This window comes from Caretta caretta, chromosome 8 (genome assembly GCF_965140235.1).
Source record: "Caretta caretta isolate rCarCar2 chromosome 8, rCarCar1.hap1, whole genome shotgun sequence".
Lineage (NCBI taxonomy): Eukaryota > Metazoa > Chordata > Testudines > Cheloniidae > Caretta > Caretta caretta.
The window spans coordinates 91,338,125-91,359,217 of NC_134213.1; the positions used below are offsets into that span (position 1 = coordinate 91,338,125).

The following is a 21,093-nucleotide window of genomic DNA, read 5'->3' on the forward strand; positions in this document are numbered from 1 at the left end:
TTCATGGACTTGTTTTTCCCTGAGTACTTGGCCCACAGTGTGTGTGTTCTCCCTGCACTAACACTGATCAAACCAGAGATGTGCTGACATCAAAGATGCTGAAGAGATTTTGGCAAGATCCATTGCTACACTTATCTGTGAAGCTGCAAAACAGCCATGTTAATTACAGCTTTGTTCAAATTTCTGGGGTGGTGTTGCAAGGAAGAGAACATTTGCCAAGTGTAAAAAGAGTGTGTGGGGGATGGGGAGGAAATCAGAAAGGAAAAAAATATACATTTTTCTCAGGTTCTAAGGTGGATTTACACAAAACAGAACGAATTTAAGAATGAAAATGTCCTTTGAAGTAAAGAGCATATCTCTGACACAAGAAATCTGCCTTGATGGTTCAAAAATGCTTTAAAATTGTGTTACACAAAACCTCCCTGACCTTTAATAGAAACCCTCAGGCCTCCTGTACACGCTAGATGCTTCATAAAAGAAATTTACCAGACATCTTATTAGCTCTGTCAGAGGGTTTCACTCTCACTCTCTAATTTTTGTAAATTGTTAGTCAAAGTGTTGTGTGTGCTCTTTGAAGACAATGTATGCAGATGGGCTCTAATTCATTTCCCCTCTGAACTGGGGAACCATCCGTTTCTCAAAACGATAGATTCCGTCTACTGTCTCTTGTGATACTTAAAGAAAAACACAGGTGTTCTCTCTGGCCTTCAGGAAGAGGAAATACCATACTGATTAAAACTTGAACCATACTAGCTCCTCCTCCCCCTCCCTTCTTTCTTCTAACCAACTGAACGGATTGATATAATATGTAACTAGGTTCACACATGTAATTGGATAACCTCTAATGAAAGGCAGCAAGGGCACAGGCTATAAAGGAAGCAGTCTGGTCCACAGGGATGGCACGTGAGCAAACCCACAAAAATCAGCTCCAGAACTCTTCATTTACATATTCTCATATTTTATACAGAAAGCCTTCCACCCCCCACAAAAACAAACTTGAGAAATGTGTCACAGGTTTCCAAGCCAAGACATAAAGTTTCTTCTTGCTGGCAACCATTCCAACAAGTACATTTTATGAGCCACAAAGTGAGCAATACTTTTTCTTTTTCTCTCCTTCCCTTAGCATTGCTTAATTTCTTTGCCTCTAGGCTGATACACACCCTTGAGCACGCAAGAGCGAACACATCCTATTTTATAAGAAACGTTTCCAATTTTTTCTCCCATAACCGTGAATCATCTGTGTCAAACCACAGATCGTTACTGTTATCATTATTAGTGTTAGAGTAGCAGCACGCAGCTCCAATCGCAATGTAGGCCTCATTGTACTCGGTGCTATACAAACACAGGTCAGAGACAGACCCTGTCCCGGATCTTACAATTAAAGGCAACTTATCCTGCAAAAAAAGTGAACTTCTGTGTTAATACAAACTACTACTGAAGTCAACAGTGGACACACAAGCTTAGGAGTCCACAAACAATAAGCCCATTGCAGAAACATGGCCTAATTTTCTCTCTCTGATGCAGTGCTCCCTGTTGAGACCAGTGTAAATGAGGTAATTTGCAGCTTTTTCCTCCTGTCTCCTCCCCTCTTGCTCCCTCTGAAGAAATTAACACCCAACGAATTGCAAATACATGTACAGTACGCAGAGAAAGTGTTAAATACCAAATGCTTTTGCATAATGCATGTGTCACAAGGAAATCAGAGATAGGCTTTTTTTTAATCAGGCCCATCAGTGCTTTTTTTATTTAAGAGCCAAGCAGCATTCTTGGATCAGAGTTCAATATCCCAAGAGGTGTAAATCACCACACTATCTTATTAGAAACATTTGAAAGTAGGCAAATGCTTTGAAAGCCATAAACTTAGGATTCTGAAGTGTTCCAAAGCTATACTGGATACAAATTCCTCACTTAACTGGTTTTAATTTGCAACCCCTTTAAAGAGCTAATCCTATCTTTAAATCAATACAATATTTAAATACATTTATATATAAATTATATATATTTAATAACTATTTTTATAAATGACTTGTAGTTGTGTTATATATAACTAATATAAAAGTAGTCCATCAAAACTATTTAAATAACTTGAAAATTAGAATCACTTGAATTCCCCAGGACATGCAATAAGTATATGTCCAGTAAGAGGTAGGCTGCAGCTCCCAGAAAAATGTACTGCAATCACTACTACTCCATGTATTATGTATGGTCACAAGTCTGAGAGAACATTATACACTAAAGCAAGAATTCTTGCTGCCTGGTACATGAGGCTTAAAATCCCTAGAAACAATGAGTACAGCGGAAAGAAAATCACATGAGAGAGAAAGAAAAAAAAAATCAAACTACCCCATCATTTGCAAACACAAACAATTAAACAATGAGGCGGCAGAACACACACCTGAAAGCACGGATGTAGGTGCTAAGTTCCCTCTAAGCTGCATGGCCATGCAGGTGCACAGTGGGGAGAGATGCCTCTCCCTCATCCCTGGCCCCACCCCAGAGCCCGAACCCCCAGCCAGAGCCTTCACCCCCACACACACACTCCAACTCCTGCCCCAGCCCAGAGCCCCCTCCCACACTCTGAACCCCTCGGCCCCACCCCCATCACACATCACCTCCATATTGGTGCACATAACAAAATTCATTCCACACATGGATGTAAACTATTAGAGGGAAGATTGTAAGTGGGCACATACTATTTGTGCCAAAGCATGTAATTTTATAATTTCTCAGCAGTAATAGTTTTTATGGCAATTCGCACAGTGTTTTTTGTTCTCCATCAGACCTTTAATTTAAAAAGACACTGCCAGCTATCTCTAACTGCAATCACTGTACTCGCAGTCAGATCAGAGCAATTGTTGCAGCACATCTCCCTTAGGAGATTATGGCTCCAGTACTCAAAAGGAAACTACAGCATGGGCCAAACTTTCTAACATGTGTGGAATAAACCTACCCACAAAAATGCATGTTCAAAGAGGCACGTTTACATACGAATGGGGTGAAACGCACTTGCTGGCGCAAACTTCTGTGCACATATGAATGCCTAATTAAAAATCTGGCCCTCTGTGAAAATTCCCAGGGAGTGAGATCTAGACAGAGAGAGATTAATATTAATAGTTGAGTGAGTATGTGTTATAAGTACAGCTGGTCAGGAAATGTTTTTTATCCCCACAAAGGATGTCAATGATCACTGAATTTTTTCCTTCAAAACTTTTCAGATTTTTGTCCAACTCCAAAACCAAAAAGATTGCAGACAAAAACCAAAACATTTCAGCTGATTTTTTTTTCTTTTTGAAGAACCAGAGGAAAAAATTATTGAAAGTGGGCATTTCCCACAGAAATTTCTGTTTTGATTAAAGTCGTTTTTTTGTTTAAAAAAAAAAAAAAAGGTCACCTGGAGGCTAATGTAAAGTACACTTTAGTAGGGTATGTCTATACTGCAATAATACACTCAGGGCTGGGCAGCTGACTCGGGCTATACAATTGCAGTGTAGACGTTCAGGCTTCCGCTGGAGCCTCGGCTTTGAGACCCTCCCCCTGTGGGGTCCCCTGACTTCAAACATCTACATTGCAATTTTATAGCCCTGCAACCTGAGTCAGCTGACCTGGGCCAGCCACAGGTGTTTTACTGTAGTTTAGACATACAGAGACCAACCCTATGCTCTGCACTTGGACAAACACCCTTTTCCAATGGGAGAATTGCCTGAGTAAGGGGACACAGGTATAGATTTTTCTTAAGCATTGAGAATAGTGCAGTCTTTCTTCATTCATCATCAGAAGAACATGTCCCATTACTGACAGCCAGCCAGTGACAGTACAGACTTGAATGGAAACAAGAGACATTTTATGAAGGTTTCACCATAAGCCATCAAACCTCTGAACTGATCATTAATCCTCCGGAAATACCCTGTGCCTAGACTACAATTGGGCATTATACACCCCTGCGGATGCTCAGTACACAGCTATCCTTTCTAAAGATGGCACAATGGGTGAGCTTAAGATACAGTACTGAAGGGGTTAAATAAACAAAAACTGGAAATATAACAAATCTCATCATATAAACAATATAGTTATATCTATTAATCGTGTGCACCATATACATATCTTATATCCAAACCAAAAAGGTCTCTCTCAACCTCAAGAGGCAAGGAGGAACAACAAGAAAAAAGTTTAAGTGGGCTTTAAACTCATCCAGGACTTAACAAGTTTGAACAAAGATAAAACATTCCATGTCTTTAAAAAAGCAGGCAGAAGGCCTAGTGCTTCCTGAAGCAGGTAAACAGACCAACAGGTTCCTCTTTTGTTAACAGTCCTAACATGAGATTATTGTTATTAATTATTATTCAGCCAAATTACTCTTTATTAAATTCTAAGTGCTGTCTTGATTGGGAGCATCAAGCAATTTCAGGTCATAGCTACAGAAATAAGGGAAATATGATTATTTTATTTCATGGTCTGGATCCAAAAGAGCTATTTCTCCACTGGAAAAAAAAATGTGTCACAGGTGTTCTCGCAATCATAACACCACAGGCGGGGATTTGGTATGGTCACACAAGGTGATAGGGGGTCAGACTAGATGAGTGCATTGATGAAGACCTCCAAAGAAAACCAAAGTGCTGCAGGAAATGTGTTGGTAGTTCAGTGCAGGTATCTCAAACCCCTCTGAGTCAGCAACGTGAGTGTAAATGAATTCATGAAGATAGTGGAGAACTAGGCCAATGATGTAAGGAGTTATTATGCTCTTGCACATGCTGTTTGCCGAAGGAGATCAGTCTTGACCACTTGGGGTCATTAAAAAAAAAATAAAAATCACATGGCACTTTTGACTAAAGTGAAACTGGTCAATTTCCAAAGGTCCAAGCAAGAAAAAAAAAGTCTAGAAGTTGACTAACAGCACAGACCAGGAAAAGCACTTTTGATATTTTTAATGCGCAGCCTCAAGGCTGTGATAGCCCCCAGGGCTGGTACGCTCCATCCCATTAGGGCAGAATGACCAGTGATAGTTCCCCACCTCTTACCCAGCCTGCCCTGTTCATAATCTTGCCTGCATGCTGGAGGCAGATTGTCCCCCAAAGGAGCCGTGGTCTGCAACATACAAAGTGGGACGGCCTGTACTATTGCAACAACACATCATCAGTAGGGTAAAACTAACCTCTCTCACGATGGTCCAATCCCAGCTCACGTTCCCTATTAGTGGGTGAACAATCCAACGCTTGGTGAATTCTGCTTCACAATGATAGGAAGAGCCAACATCGAAGGATCAAAAAGCGACGTCGCTATGAACGCTTGGCCACCACAAGCCAGTAATCCCTGTGGTAACTTTTCTGACACCTCCTGCTTTAAACCCAAAAAGTCAGAAGGATCATGAGGCCCCACTTTCACAGTCTGTATTCATACTGAAAATCAAGATCAAGTGAGCTTTTGCCCTTCTGCTCCACGGGAGGTTTCTGTCCTCCCTGAGCTTGCCTCAGGACACTTGTGTTACGGTTTGACAGGTGTACCACCCCAGTCAAACTCCCCACCTGACACTATCCTTGGAGCGGGTCATGCCCGGCACACGCTGGGTGCTTGGAGCCAGAAGCGAGAGCTCCTCGGGGCTCGCCCCCGCGCCTCACCGAGTAAGTGAAAAAATGATAAGATACCTGGTATCTGTATCTCCACTCCACGCTTTTCTGGTTTGGCTCTGCTGGGTCCAACCTCTCTACTGCCAGGAGGGGAGATGGAGTAAGCTCTAATTACAGAATTGGGTGTTGGATCCAGGACACTGTAATTTATTGTGTAAGCTGTCTTTTGGATTCAGAAGGTTTCCCCCTCCTCCTGCATCCTCCCCACCTTTGAAATCAATGTAGGACTCAAGGATGCATTTTGCTACAGAATCCCCATAATAAACACCTGCTTGTCCCCTTATATGGAAAAGGAGCAAGTCCTTGAAATTCTTTTTTCTTTGTTTCCCTAGATACTCAAGGGTCAGCTTCAGTCATGGGACAAATCTACAGAATTCATGGATTAGTTAAAAGGACTCAGTGCAAATGGCATAGTGGAGCCACACCTCAACCCAACCTGTAGTGTGTCAAACCCATTTCTCCATTGTGAAATGGGGGGAAATGGCAAAATTTGGGATTCCAGGCCCATGCCCCTAAGCTGGATTCTTTCTTATAAGTAAGCAAGTAAGTAAGTGTGTGTGTGAGTGAGTGAGTAAGAGAGAGAGATAGGTAGAGCTGGTCAACAGTTCTTCAACTAAACATTTTTTCATGGAAACCAAAACCTGAGAGAGAGAAATCCAGCCCTGAATAGCCAATAACCCTGTAGCTAGGGCACTCACTTGGGAGGTAGGAGACCAAGGTTTCAAGTTCCTGCTCTGAGTCAGGCAAAGTAGGGACTTGAACATAGGTTTCCCACATCCCAGGTGTGCATCCTAACTGCCAGACTAAAGAGAGCCAGTCTCGCCAATGACCTAATAAATATTTAATTATTAATACAATCTGGAACAGCTTCAATACAAAAAGGAGATAGAGAAAATGAAATTCCAAAACTTTAAAATGTTCTGTGAAATGGGAGCATTTTCCAGCCAGTCCTACTTCTGGGCAGTTATATAAATGGACATCACTTATCTATACATCATGGAGCCCATGCCTTCAACATTATCAGATACATCCATCACTCATTTTAGACGCACAGTGAATTCCAGGCCCCACAAAGATCTGCCATCAATACTTACAAAAAACCTTGAAAACTTGGTATGTATTAAACAAAAAAGGACCCCACAGCATTTCAGACTTCCTGTTTGAATATTTACTTTGGCATTTACCTGATTTCAGGACTTTGTAAATAAGACAGCTACACAGTCAGGTCTTGTGGGATAAAACACTACAATGGCATCTATGTGAATGCACTATTATAATCTCCATCATATACAGAACTCTTGTAATGCAGCCTAACAGAAAATGATTCTCTTGATTTTGCCTTGAGTGAAGAATTTCCACTGTATATCTGATTGTTCCAGAACCTGTAATTCCATGTGATTTAGGAAAGATGGTCTGATCTCTGTTTCAGTCCTTTGGCAATGGATACCTTTAATTATTTATTCTCTCCAGACATGTCCCCTTTATGGGTTCTTCTTGTCAAATGTCTCTCCCTCCTTTGCACATTCTTTATATTAGCACTAGTTTAATGCTGGCAAAGTGAGATATACATCATTTCAATCAACGGGGGACTGACTTCCTTCTCAGGTACTCAGGTGTGCATCACTTGGCTGACCCTGTCCTCAAGGTACATAGGTGTAAATCATCACATATCTTGTAAAATCAGTACCCTAGCCTTGCAACTATCTGATTTTACAAGATACACAGACCCACACCTGTATTGCTGATGGCAGAATCAATCCCTCAACCTGTGAATACTTCCGTCCTCCATTAATCTTTCAGATTTATTCTTGTCACTTAACAAAAACCCACCTCTTTCCTTCATGAAAAGAATAATGGGGCAATAAGTTGTTACATTTCAGAATGGTCAAGATTTTAGGGCCTGATCCAAAGCTCACTAAAATCAATGGGAGTCTTTCCATTGACCTCAGTGAACTTTGGATCAGACCTTTAAATAAATACAGTTCATTAAGAGTAGAGTTTGAAACAGCTTCTTTTTTGGTGTGATCATAAAGGCCAGAATGCCAGATTTCTGACATTTGATGGGATTTGATCTGAACCTCAGAGGCATCTTAGTTTTACATTTTGTGGGGGGAGGAAAGGAGAATGAAAATTTGTAAGAAAAATACATTTTTTTTCAAATGGAAAAAACAGAGAAAATCCTGGAATGCTGCTCTCAGGAGAAGTGAAATCTGGAAACCTGATTCAGAACTGGATCAAACTGCTCCCAATGCATCATCGTAAAACAACATGCTGTACTTGCTTGGGAAAAATTCCACTAGAGAAGCTTAAAGTATTGCCCTGTGTTACAAAGGATCTGAGAGTTTCTGTTTGAATTTTTAACTCATAAGTTCATATGCGTGATTTACAGTCAAAGAGTCTCATTGTTGCTAACATAGAGTATTATAGAAATATGCCATACAAGGGAAAGAAATTGTGGTAGATTTATAAAATCAATCATATCTTTACCACACATCCTGGTAACGTGTTCTACACTCAGAAATAGAGAGCAATAAATAATCAATTTATGTGTAAATCCAAAGGGAAACTTGGATTTTCTGTCCAATGTGTGGGGGAGGTTAAAAATTTTTCCTGGTCTTTCTACAAACCATGAAAAACACATACAATTAATAAGAGTGGAATTTTCAAAAGCACTCAATATTGGCCTAAGTCTGCTCCCATCAAAGTTTATGGTAATTGCCAAACATTTACCTGTATGTTGGCTAAATAAGAATCTGTAGGTTCAACTCCATGGTGATATAAATTGTTGCTGCTCTGTTGACGTCAGTGGAGTTGTGCCAATTCATGCTATGAGATAATCTGGCCCTATGTCAAACATAATGCCAACCAAAAGAAAAATAGTTATGGAAAAGAATCCAACAAATCTGATAAAAACAACAAAACAACTACTGTTCATGTACCATCACCCAAGAATTAGATCATATCTGAGAAATCCTGTTGCTTGTCCCATAAGAAAAATTACCCCCTCAGGCTGCTATCAGTTTAGTATAGCAGTCAATAACAGTGAGTTATTGCAACTCTTCAACTGTCAATGTTATAGGTATAAAATTAGCTCTGAAGCAATGATGTTTCTTGAACTTTGTTCATTTTTAAATTAACTCATAAAATTTCCCCAGTCAAAATAAGTGTAGGCTCAAAATGCATCTCAGGTGCTCAACATTATGCTGATCCTATACAACTGTTTTATATTTAAATACATTCTCAACACTAGATGGGCCCAATCCTGCAAATGCTTACATGTCAGTGAATAAGCGTCTGCAGAGTTGAAGCCATAGCATGTAACAGGTTATAAAGCAGTGTTCTTCAAATGCAGCCACCAGCAGATTTTTTGTGGCCATGACACCCTCCACAGCATGGGCAGAGATTGGGGGGCAAAGCAGCAATCGTCCCTGCAGCGCCCAGCTGTTGCTCCTGAATAGCTGTTACCAAGGGCAGCAAGATGAGTAGCCTTGGTGTTTGCACCCCAGCAGTGTTGGGCACCCTACACAGCACAGTCTCTTCAGGGGCTCTGGAAGCGCCTCTAGAGACATGTGGGGCTGGTGTGTGTGCCACCGGAGACAGTTCTTGTCAGTGCAGGAGGCTGTGGCATTGGTTTACTGGGGCACTCCCCTGGGTAGCTCCTCACTCCCACCTGGCTGGGCACAGGGATCCTGCCCTAGGGCAGCAGGACTCAGGCTTTAGTCCCGGAGCAGCCTCACTGCAGGGAGGCCATGCCCCACCAATGGGCTCTCACCTAAGTTTCTGTGGGGTGCATGCAACCTGCTGAGATCACCCCTTCTCATTAGCATCAAGAGCACCATGGGTGATGTAGGGTGAGCCTGAGTGCAGGGGAATCCTTCCTTGCTGCCACTTACAGGAAGGGGTTTGCTCCTTTTCAACACGTACAGAAGAAGGGGCCCAAGTCTACAAATGCCATTGAGTATTTTAGGAAAAACTGTCAGAGCAGCCACCAACTCACTCTGAGGCCACTAACAAATTAGTTGGGAGAACCTCTGCTATAGAGCACTGGGATAAACTGAAGCCAGTGGAGTTACTCTGGATTGAACAGTACTGCAATTGTATAGAATGTGTCTATCCATCGAGAGAGAGCATGCAGTAATGTGTGTAAGAGATATGTATATACGCACACTCACATTTTATGTATACAAATTAGATTTTTACATGTATTGATGATGCTGAGTTTAGTGTTGGTAAGAATAGCTGGGCCGACAACATTGGACAAACAAGATGTCTATTACTCCACAGTCCAGATTCAGCATGAGTAACAGAAGCTCAAAGTTTCTCCTATATCACTTTGTGTCTGTGTTCTGGAGTATGCATCTGTGTGGATGTTCATAGGACTATGCATTGTTTTCTGGTCCATATATAATCAGCCAATAGTGTAACCCTAAACAAGTACCAGCTACTTCAGATTCCCTTCTTTCATTGCCAGTTAAGGCAAAGGTAGCAATCATAATTGGATATTATATCAAAACTCTACAGATAGATGTGTGTCTCCATGAACAGCCAAAGCATTTAATGTTTCATGGCCTATTCAAGCTTTTGTTGAAAATCTCAACAGTGAAGCTAGAGTGCCAGTTCTGACAATGGTGAAAAGACACTGAATACAACTATCTCCCAACATGGGTAAAAATAAAACCCACTGTGAGCCCACTGAAATTATCAAGTCATCTTACTTCTTGCATTTTGCTCAGCTTGGATAGAAAACAGTATAATTAATTTAAAGTAATTTAGATTTTTTTATTTTAAATTTTAATAATCTAAAGGATTAGTACCAGGTAAATACATTATTTTTATTTTAAGAGTATCATTTTCATATGTATTAGTATTAGGGCTGTCAAGCGATTAAAAAAATTAATCACTATTAATCACACTGTTAAACAATAACAGAATACCATTTATTTAAATATTTATGGATGATTTCTACATTTTCAAATACATTGATTTCAATTATAACACAGAATACACAGTGTATAGTGCTCACTTTTTTTTTAACTAAATATTTGCACTGTAAAAAACAAAACAAATAGTGTTTTTCAATTCACCTAATACAAGTACTGTAGTGCAATCTCTTTATCATGAAAGTGCAACTTACAAATGTAGAATTATGTATCAAAAAACCTGCATTCAAAAACAAAACAATGTAAAACTTTAAAGCCTACAAGTCCAATCAGTCCTACTTCTTGTTCAGCCAATCACTCAAACAAGTTTGTTTACATTTGCAGAAGATAATGCTGACTGCCTCTTGTTTAAAATGTCACCTGAAAGTGAGAACAGGCGTTTGCATGGCACTGTTGTAGCCCATGTCGCAAGATATTTACATGCCAGATGCGCTAAATATTCATATGTCCCTTGATGCTTCAACCACCATTCCAGAGGACTCGCATCCATGCTGATGACGGGTTCTGCTTGATAATGATCCAAAACAATGAGGACCAACGCATGTTCATTTTTATCATCTGAGTCAGATGCCACCAGCAGAAAGTTGATTTTCTTTTTTGGTAGTTTGAGTTCTGTAGTTTCCGTACCAGAATGTTGCTCTTTTAAGACTCTGAAAGCACGCTCCACACCTCATCCCTCTCAGATTTTGGAAGGCACTTCAGATTCTTTAACCCTGGTGGAGTGCTGTAGCTATCTTTAGAAATCTCACATTGAGAGTTTCTTTGCATTTTGTCAAATTTGCAGTGAGTGTTCTTAAAACGAACATGTGCTGGGTCATCATCTGACACTTCTATAACATGAAATATAAGGCAGAATGTGAGCAAAACAGAGCACACAACATACAATTCTCCCCCAAGGAGTTCATAACAAATTTAATTAATGCATTTTTTTTAAATGAGCATTATCAACATGTCCTCTGGAATGATAGCCCAAGCATGAAGAGGCATATGAATCTTTAGCGCATGTGGCACGTAAATATCTTGCGATCCCCAGCTACAACAGTCCCACGTGAATGCCTGTTCTCACTTTCAGGTGACACTGTAATTAAAAAGTGGGTAGCGTTAAGTCCCGTAAATGTAAACAAACTTGTTTCTCTTAGCGATTGGCTGAACAAGAAGTAGGACTGAGTGGAGGTGTAGGCTCTAAAGTTTTACATTGTTCTGTTTTTGAGTGCAGTTATGTCACACACAAAAAACAAACTACATTTGTAAGTTGCACTTTCATGATAAAGAGAATGCACTACAGTACTTGAATGACATGAATCGAAAAATACTATTTCTTTTGTTTATCATTTTTATGTGATCAGGAAGTGTGTATATGAATATAACACCAGGGAAAATGCAGAAGGGATCATCTGATCTCTCACAGAGAGAGTTGGAAAAAACTCATAACTAACATTTTGCCATTGCCTCACCAAACAATAAATAAATTCTGAACTAAGGCTACCATTATACCTAATTTGGCCTTTTGTCCTATTTGCTGCAGGATGTACAGTCCTTTTACTGAAGGTTTGCAGCACTGGGTTTCATACACAGAAGGAACTGCAACTACCTAGACATAATGAGGCAGTGTCACAGACTACAGGAATGTAGGAATTGTCATACCAGATCAGCCCAGCAATCCATCTAACTCAGTATCCTGTCTCTGACAGTGGCCAGTACCAGAGACTTCAGAGGAAGGGTCAAGAAACCCTATAATGGATGATTATAGAATAGCCTGTCCAAAGGGGAAGCGTCTTCCTAATCAAAGGCAGTTGGGTTATTCCCTGAAGCATAGGGGTTTATATCCCTTATTTTTAATCTTTTCTAATGTGCCAGGGAACTTTATCATTATCCATACAAACGTCCACTCAGAGTTGCTTTGAGATTTTAGGGATGGGGTAAATGATTCATAAAGTTTCCAATAAACCAAACAATACAGTTTTATTTACAATAAGGAAAAAACTAACCTCTAACTGCACCTCACACCCCTCCACCCATCCCATGACTTTTATATTCTCTTTTTAAATTGAAACAAAACAGATCCCAAAAACCTACACTGGCAACATACCAGTGCAAAAGCGGCTTGCAAAATTATCTCAATCTATGACTGTTATTCTGCCCAAAGGGTTACAACATTGTAGTGCCTGAATCATCATCAACCACTGAAACAAATCCAAGCCAGCGCAAGGGTCTGTTTGCACCACGCAGGCCCAGCAAAATAGCAGCAGGAACAAAGCCAGAAAATCTTCTAGTCATTAAAAAAATTCCAAATGAGGAAAAAGGGCGAAAGGCAGCAGCAGCAGAGAGGTAAGAAGATTTAATATTATTTTTTTTTTTAAATCAGGAGGAGGGTTTTAATCACACAAAGGAAAACTATTAAGTTACATATGTTGTTTATGTTCTCTCATCATGTCAGGATATCCTCAGCATTTATGACTGCAACAATGCAAACGCTAAACACATTTCTGACTTTACCTATACTTGGATGCAGGACATGGGACAAATGCCTCAAAAACAGGGACAGTGACACGAATTTCAGGAGAGGTAAATAGGGGACCAATGGAAAAGCAGACAAGAAAGGAGGGGACAGAGGGAAAAAGTTTTGGATCTTAATGGTAAAAATAGATTTAATACACCATTAGGCATACATCTTTAGTATTGCTCAAACTATGTGTTACACACTGAGCATAGATACATACTCAATATGGATATCAACCAATCACCTCTTCTAGTATTTTTATGGAAAGGTAAAATTATTAACTTCTATGCAGGACTTTGATTCACAACCTCATCCCTACCAGTGCCTCTTGAAAGGCAATGTCTATAGGTTACGAACAGGGAATTCAGGAGAGCTGGAGCCTAATTTTTAGAAGTAGTGAGCACCCCAAGCTCCAAACAGGGTCAATAGGAGCTGATGTTACTCTGCATCTATGAAAATTACCCCTGGGTTCCATTCCCAACTTGCTTATTTTTCACTGAGTTGCCCTTGACAAGTAACGTCATTTTTCTGTGCCTCAGTTTTCCCATCTGTGAAATGGGGGCAATGGGGACTATATATTCAATAGTCACTATTTACAGCACTAGGAGGTCTGCAGATAAAAGGTGCTAGACAAGAGCGTGGTATTGTTATATTATTACTTTAATCCTAACCTAGTTCACCTTTTCCATTTCATTGCCATGTTTCTTCTAAGTAAAGGCAAGTAGCTGTGCTGAACTGTGACACTTTGTGGCGCTTTTGACCCATGAGCAGAATCCCTACTTTTGGAAGAAAAATTAATTAAATGGAATTATCAATGTCTTCAGTGACAGCCAATCTCAACATCTATACTAAGGGCCTAATTCAAGACCTGCTGAAGTCAATGGAAAGACTGTTGACTTCAGTGGGCTTTGGATCAAGCTCGAACAGACCCGAGCTAGAACAAAGGAGCTGCCCTATACCCAGGGTGTATGTTGTCCCTATGAACCTTACTAAATGGTTACAAGAAAATAAACAAGTGGCCAAAGTGGCCAAGTGGCCAAAGGCAGACCTGAATCAGAAAGTCTGTGTAGTGATGTATGGATGCGTTAACACAACTGTAAGACCCAGGTCCAGCAATTGTAAACCCAGGCTTACAATGTAGTGTGGATGCTTAAGTGAGGGCTTGGAAACACCAAGTCCACAAGCCTGGATCAGACAGAGACGGGCTTAATATGCAGTGTAGACATACCCTTAGAGACAGGAGTAACTCCTGTATAACTGTGTTGCCTCGATAAGACAGACATAGGTTCTCATGAACACACTCAACTAACGTGCAATTTGAAAGTATAAGAACTTTTTTTTATACCTAATAGTTTAAAAGTCTGTTCCAAACTGGAAGGGGAAGGTGACTTCAGCCGGACCCAACATTCACGGAAATCAATGGGCAGACTCATTTGCACTTTGGACCAGGCCCATTGTTTGATATTGGGGGAGGAGTAGTGTTATGAGCAGCACATTCAAAAATTGTGGGCAACAACATTCTCTTGCACTTGTCCAATACCATTGGGTGTGATTTTCAATTTGTGTGAAGAAAACAGCCTCCCAGAAGAGGACTTGATTCCTTTATCTCTGTATAACCCCACTGGCTCCAACAGAGCTGCTCCCAGTTTACCCCAGTAGCACCAAAATTTGGCCCATATAACCACAGTAATAGTGATTTTCCCCAGCCCTGCTTGGGTGTCAGTTTTATAGCTGGCTGGCTGACACTTAGGCAGTTAAAATCAAGTGAAATGCAAAAAATCTAAACTAACCGTGCTTCTGGCTGTGGAGTGACTAAAATGTTTAATCATGGCATGTGACAGGTCAAATCGGTGCAAGCCTATTACAGTATATACACAAATAGAACTGGAGAACTTCTGGCACCTTAGAGACTAAAAAATTTATTTGAGCATAAGCTTTCGTGAGCTACAGCTCACTTCATTGGATGCATTTAGTGGAAAATACCATGGGGAGATTTATATACACAGAGAACATGAAACAATGGGTGTTACCATACACACTGTTACAAGAGTGATCAGGTAAGGTGAGCTATTACCAGCAGGGAGCGGGGGGTGGGGGGGGGACTTTTGTAGTGATAATCAAGGTGGGCCATTTCCAGCAGTTGACAAGAACATCTGAGGAACAAAAGAAAAAGGACACTAAACTATTTAAACTACTACATGCCACAAGGGGCCACAACAGTGGTTCCCTTAACCCACCCAGCAATATTGTTAATCTATCCAACTATACTCTTAGCCCAGCAGAAGAATCTGTCCTATCTCAAGGCCTCTCCTTCTTCCCCTCCACCCCCACGAACATGAGACAGTTCTGTGGTGAGCTAGAATCCTATTTTCGACGTCTCTGACTCAAGGAATATTCCCAACACACCTCTGAACAACATACTAACCCACAGAGACCTTCTTACCAAGACTACAAAAAGAAGGATTCTGGGTGGATTCCTCCTGAAGGTCGAAACAACAGACTGGACTTCTACATAGAGTGCTTCCGCCGACGTGCACGGGCTGAGATTGTGGAAAAGCAGCATCACTTGCCTCACAACCTCAGCCGTGCAGAACACAATGCCATCCACAGCCTCAGAAACAACTCTGACATCATAATCAAAAAGGCTGACAAAGGAGGTGCTGTCATCATCCTGAATAGGTCGGAATATGAACAAGAGGCTGCTAGGCAGCTCTCCAACGCCACTTTCTACAAGCCATTACCCTCTGATCCCACTGAGGGTTATCAAAAGAAACTACAGCATTTGCTCAAGAAACTCCCTGAAAAAGCACAAGAACAAATCCGCACAGACACACCCCTAGAACCCCGACCAGGAGTTTTCTAGCTGCTACCCAAGATCCATACACCTGGAAATCCTGGATGCCCCATCATCTCAGGCATTGGCACCCTAACAGCAGGATTGTCTGGCTTTGTGGACTCTCTTCTCAGGCCCTATGCTACCAGCACTCCCAGCTATCTTCGAGACACCACTGAATTCCTGAGGAAACTACAATCCATCGGTGATCTTCCTGAAAACACCATCCTAGCCACTATGGATGTAGAAGCCCTCTACACCAACATTCCACACAAAGATGGACTGCAAGCCATCAGGAACAGTCACAGCATACCCCGATAATGTCACAGCAAACCTGGTGGCTAAACTTTGTGACTTTGTCCTTACCCATAACTACTTTTGCATTTGGGGACAATGTATACTACAAATCAGCGGCACTGCCATGGATACTCGCATGACCCCACAGTATGCCAACATTTTTATGGCTGATTTAGAACAACGCTTCCTCAGCTCTCGTCCCCTAAAGCCCCTACTCTACTTGCGCTATATTGATGACATCTTCATCATCTGGACCCATGGAAAAAAGCCCTTGAGGAATTCCACCATGATTTCAACAATTTCCATCCCACCATCAACCTCAGCCTGGACCAGTCCACACAAGAGATCCACTTCCTGGACACTACGGTGCTAATAAGCGATGGTCACATAAACACCACCCTATACCAGAAACCTACTGACCGCTGTGCCTACCTACATGCCTCCAGCTTTCATCCAGACCACATCACACGATCCATTGTCTACAGCCAAGCTCTGCGATACAACCGCATTTGCTCCAACACCTCAGACAGAGACAAACACCTACAAGATCTCTATCAAGCGTTCTTACAACTACAATACCCACCTGCTGAAGTGAAGAAACAGACTGACAGAGCTAGAAGAGTACCCAGAAGTTACCTACTACAGGACAGGCCCAACAAAGAAAAAAACAGAATGCCAATAGCCATCACCTTCAGCCGCCAACTAAAACCTCTCCAACGCATCATCAACGATCTACAACCTATCCTGAATAGAACCTATCCCATCACTCTTATAGATCTTGGGAGACAGGCCAGTCCTTGCTTACAGACAGCCCCCCAACCTGAAGCAAATACTCACCAACAACCACACACCACACAACAGAACCACTAACCCAGGAACCTATCCTTGCAACAAAGCCCGTTGCCAACCGTGTCCAAAAATATCTATTCAGGAGACACCGTCATAGGGCCTAATCACATCAGACACACTATAAGAGGCTCGTTCACCTGCACGATCTACCAATGTGATATATGCCATCATGTGCCAGCAATGCCCCTCTGCCATGTACATTGGCCAAACCGGACAATCTCTATGTAAAAGAATAAATGGACACAAATCAGACATCAAGAATTATAACATCCAAAAACCAGTTGGAGAACACTCCAATTTCTTTGGTCACTCGATTACAGACCTAAAAGTGGCAATTCTTCAACAAAAAAACTTCAAAAACAGACTCAAATGAGAGACTGCTGAATTGGAATTAATTTGCAAACTGGATACAATTAACTTAGGCTTGAATAAAGACTGGGAGTGGATGGGTCATTACACAAAGTAAAACTATTTCCCCATGTTTATCCTCCCCCCCCCACCCCCCGCTGTTCCTCAGACTTTCTTGTCAACTGCTGGAAATGGCCCACCTTGATTATCACTACAAAAGGTTCTCCCCATCCCCCGCTCTCCTGCTGGTAATAGCTCACCTTACCTGATCACTCTCGTTACAGTGTGTATGGTAACACTCATTGTTTCATGTTCTCTGTGTATATAAATCTCCCCACTGTATTTTCCACTGAATGCATCCGATGAAGTGAGCTGTAGCTCACGAAAGCTTATGCTCAAATAAATTTTTTAGTCTCTAAGCTGCCACAAGTCCACCTTTTCTTTTTGCGGATACAAACTAACACGGCTGCTACTCTGAAACAAATAGAATTCTCACCTTTGAAGATGGAAGAGAGACATCGTTTGTCAATAATATGGTCTGAAAGTAAACTGAGCACAGAGCAGACCTCACTGTTTCTCAAACTGTCCATAACATTTTCACCTGCAAACAACAGTCATCACTTTATTTTATTATACAATATAATCTGACTAGGAGATGAATCAGTTTGTGATCTGTTTTAATGGGTATTCTCTAACTACAAAAAGCATTTATTAAATGAACTTTTCATCTGCTCTGAACAAATCCTTATACACTAAAAAGTCACTCCAAAACACTTGCTATTTTTAGTAAAAAAAAATTGCTGTCCAGAAAGTAAACAGTTTATAACTTATTCAAATAGTTCATTAACATAAAGCAGTTTAGTTTGTTTTTTTTTCCAAATGTTCCACGAGTAGTTTCTCATTTGTTTTGGAAACCATTTTCATTTTCATGCTACGTAAAGGCATCAAACAATGAAAAGCATTTGTTTCTTTCTGGTTCCCAAGTCAAACCAGAGATGTTAGAACATAATATATAATATTATACAGATATAATAAATACAGCTATTTCAAGGGAAAGAAAAGTTTTCCTATCCTAACTTTGAGTGACAAGAGAAGATTTTTACCAGCTTGCAACTATACTTTAAAAAATCAAATCAAACACTTTTAATAAAGTGGGTGTGTGTATACATATATGGTTTCTTTGTTACGCCACAGAAGTTACATTTTAAATTAAAATGAGCAGATGTTCTAGGCACCTTTAAAAGTTCTTGTTTGTGGAGACCACAGTCTTCTACCCCGTATTTTAAAATTTTTGATACTGGATTAGCCCAGCGGGAAGCTAGCAGTCCTTGAATGGAGCTTTTTGTTCAGCCTTCTAATAGCTTCCAGCACTTGCCCTAGCCCGCAAAAAACACATCAAATTTAGTTAGACATCCAGTCCACACATGAAGAATTTCTCTGTCAGATCTAGTAAGCTCTACCAATTTAACATATTGCCTTCTTGAGGGAGAAGAGGAGACAGCCAAACAGCAATGGTGCCTTGCAGCAGTCTAGTGACACAGGGCGGTTCTTGAAAGGAAATTATTGAATGGGGCTGGTAACCTTGCAACCCCTCGGAACCTCCTAGAGTCTAAAGTAAAAATACGGATCACTCAGACTGGTGATGTGCTACCCATATACCCTGAAAAGAAGGGGAAAAGGCACTGTTTTTAATCCCGCTTGCCATATTATATCACCTGCTCTCAAGGCCACTGGACCTTTGAGCCTGTAGACATTGAAGATATTCCAGTCAGCTTGAAGCAATATGTGCTTTCCTGATATTTTTTTTAAGCATTTCCAAGAACAGCTAGAGTCACTGAAAACGAATCACTGGGCAATTTCTGTTCCTTGCATGGAACAAAATTCTCATTTCATTGGTCCTCACTGCAATCAACTCTATTTAAAAAAAAAGATCAGAATTCCATTATCTGACCTCAATCTTTTTTTTTTTTTTTTAGGAGAATAAGGCTAAAAAGCTACAAGGGCTCGATTGTTCCTCCTGAAGCAGGCATGGACAGGACCTTCTGTGCATGAATATCTCTCAGCACACGGGAGCTCAGCTTTTTCTGTAGCAGCACCTCCCATTCCTGGGATCCCCATGGATAGGTCTCCACAGGGTCAAGAAGGGGTCGGGGTGAGGATGTGCTTTGCACCTCCCAAGCCCTACAAGGAATCAGTGTAAAAGCACCCTATGAACTGGGCAACGTCCTCTAAGGAGAGTGTCTAGTGGCAGCTGCCTATACAGGATTGCTAGGCAGCATGGTTATGATGGAGTTGTCTTTCCCAGGAACTGGAGGTGGGGCACAGTACAGCAGGGGCTTTTAGGAGACCATGAGAATGCAGAAGTCAAGTTCCAATGGGGTATCTCTCATTGAAGTGACTTCCCTGTGTAATCTGTCTGGGGAGATGAAGGAAGAAAACTAGAGAACATAACTTGGCCAAATGGAATAAAAGGAATTTTTAATTTGTGTATGACTGTTCCACTGAATGACTGGATCTAAAAAGGCATTAACATGAACTGTAAGCTAGGAGAACTGGCAAGATTCTCTTCAGTAATTAAACACAACTCCTCTTAAGAGCTTTCTATTACAGCTGCTGAGAGGCCGTGGAATTATGGACAGGGTTTGTGGGATGCATTGTATTTCCTTCTTGAATTCTTTTGTCATTCACAAAAAACAGCATGTGGACACTTCCCATAAACACAAACTGAATTTCTCAGTTAAACTATTGTCAAATGTATAGGAAGACCTAGTAAACCTAACAAAATAAAGTAAAACAGACTGCAAAAGTTCAGGCAAATATGTTCAATTTTCAAACACTTGTATTTAAATAATCTGTTTCAAACTCAAGATGCAGCTTCTCACTGTAATGATACCCTTGTAAATCACATAACTGCTCCTTTAAAAAACAAAACAACCCCACACCTTTAGCTTATACTTTTCCTGTGAAAGATTACAACAGATCACCGATAGTGCAGGTAGTACACGGCAAAGGATACATTTAGAAGGCTTAAACTGACCATGTTTTCAAAATAAACCAGGATGCTTTTGTGGTGACAATTTTAAGGTCAGAAAATACTTAAACAAAAGACAAAAATTTACTTCAGAAATAAAAATGCTGGTATAACTACTGCCAGTTCCTGACTCAACAGCAAGATGTGCACATTTCTCAGAATGGAGGATTTTTGCCAGTATTGCAGTGTTTGAATTAGTTTATCATGAAATACTTAACAAAAGTTAATATTTGCTTTGAGCAAAAGAAGAGTCTGCACTCATTCCATCCACTCCCTTTACTCCAAACACTGTTCACAACACTGAATACCTATATTGCTGGGCTGTTCTTGGTCAATACAAGTATATCTTGAACAGACACCTTGTAATTATAAAAAAAAAAAAAAAATTGATTGATGAAACGTAAATCAGGTGATTTTGGGTGTCCTGGGAGAAATTCCTGGGACATCATATGAAAAACCAGGTAAAATGGTCATTTTAAAGAGGCTCCACCAAGTGACATAGGAATCCAGACCATACTAAACAAACTTCCTGTCTAAGGCCCCATTACACCCTGGGATATGCATGTGTGGTACACAGGAGCAGCACACATACCTAAGCGCAGGATATAGCTCTTAGGAATCAACAATAAGTCCCACGAGTGTGTCAGAGCAATGCTTGGTGGTCCTTAGTTTAA

The 21,093-nt window shown here is 40.8% G+C and overlaps 1 protein-coding gene across 3 annotated transcripts in view; it reads right to left on the reverse strand.

Annotated features, from left to right (window-relative positions):
* The window catches only part of ROR1 (receptor tyrosine kinase like orphan receptor 1), a 250,000-nt gene that overhangs the window by 173,542 nt on the left and 55,365 nt on the right, over window positions 1-21,093 (reverse strand). Inside the window, exon 1 of one of the 3 annotated variants that reach the window (XM_075131782.1) lies at window positions 8,352-8,447. The exons of the other annotated variants lie outside the window; for them this stretch is intronic. The gene's annotated coding sequence lies outside the window, so the exon portion shown is untranslated. Of the gene's footprint in view, window positions 1-8,351; window positions 8,448-21,093 lie in introns of those variants that run through there. 3 annotated transcript variants of the gene reach the window in all.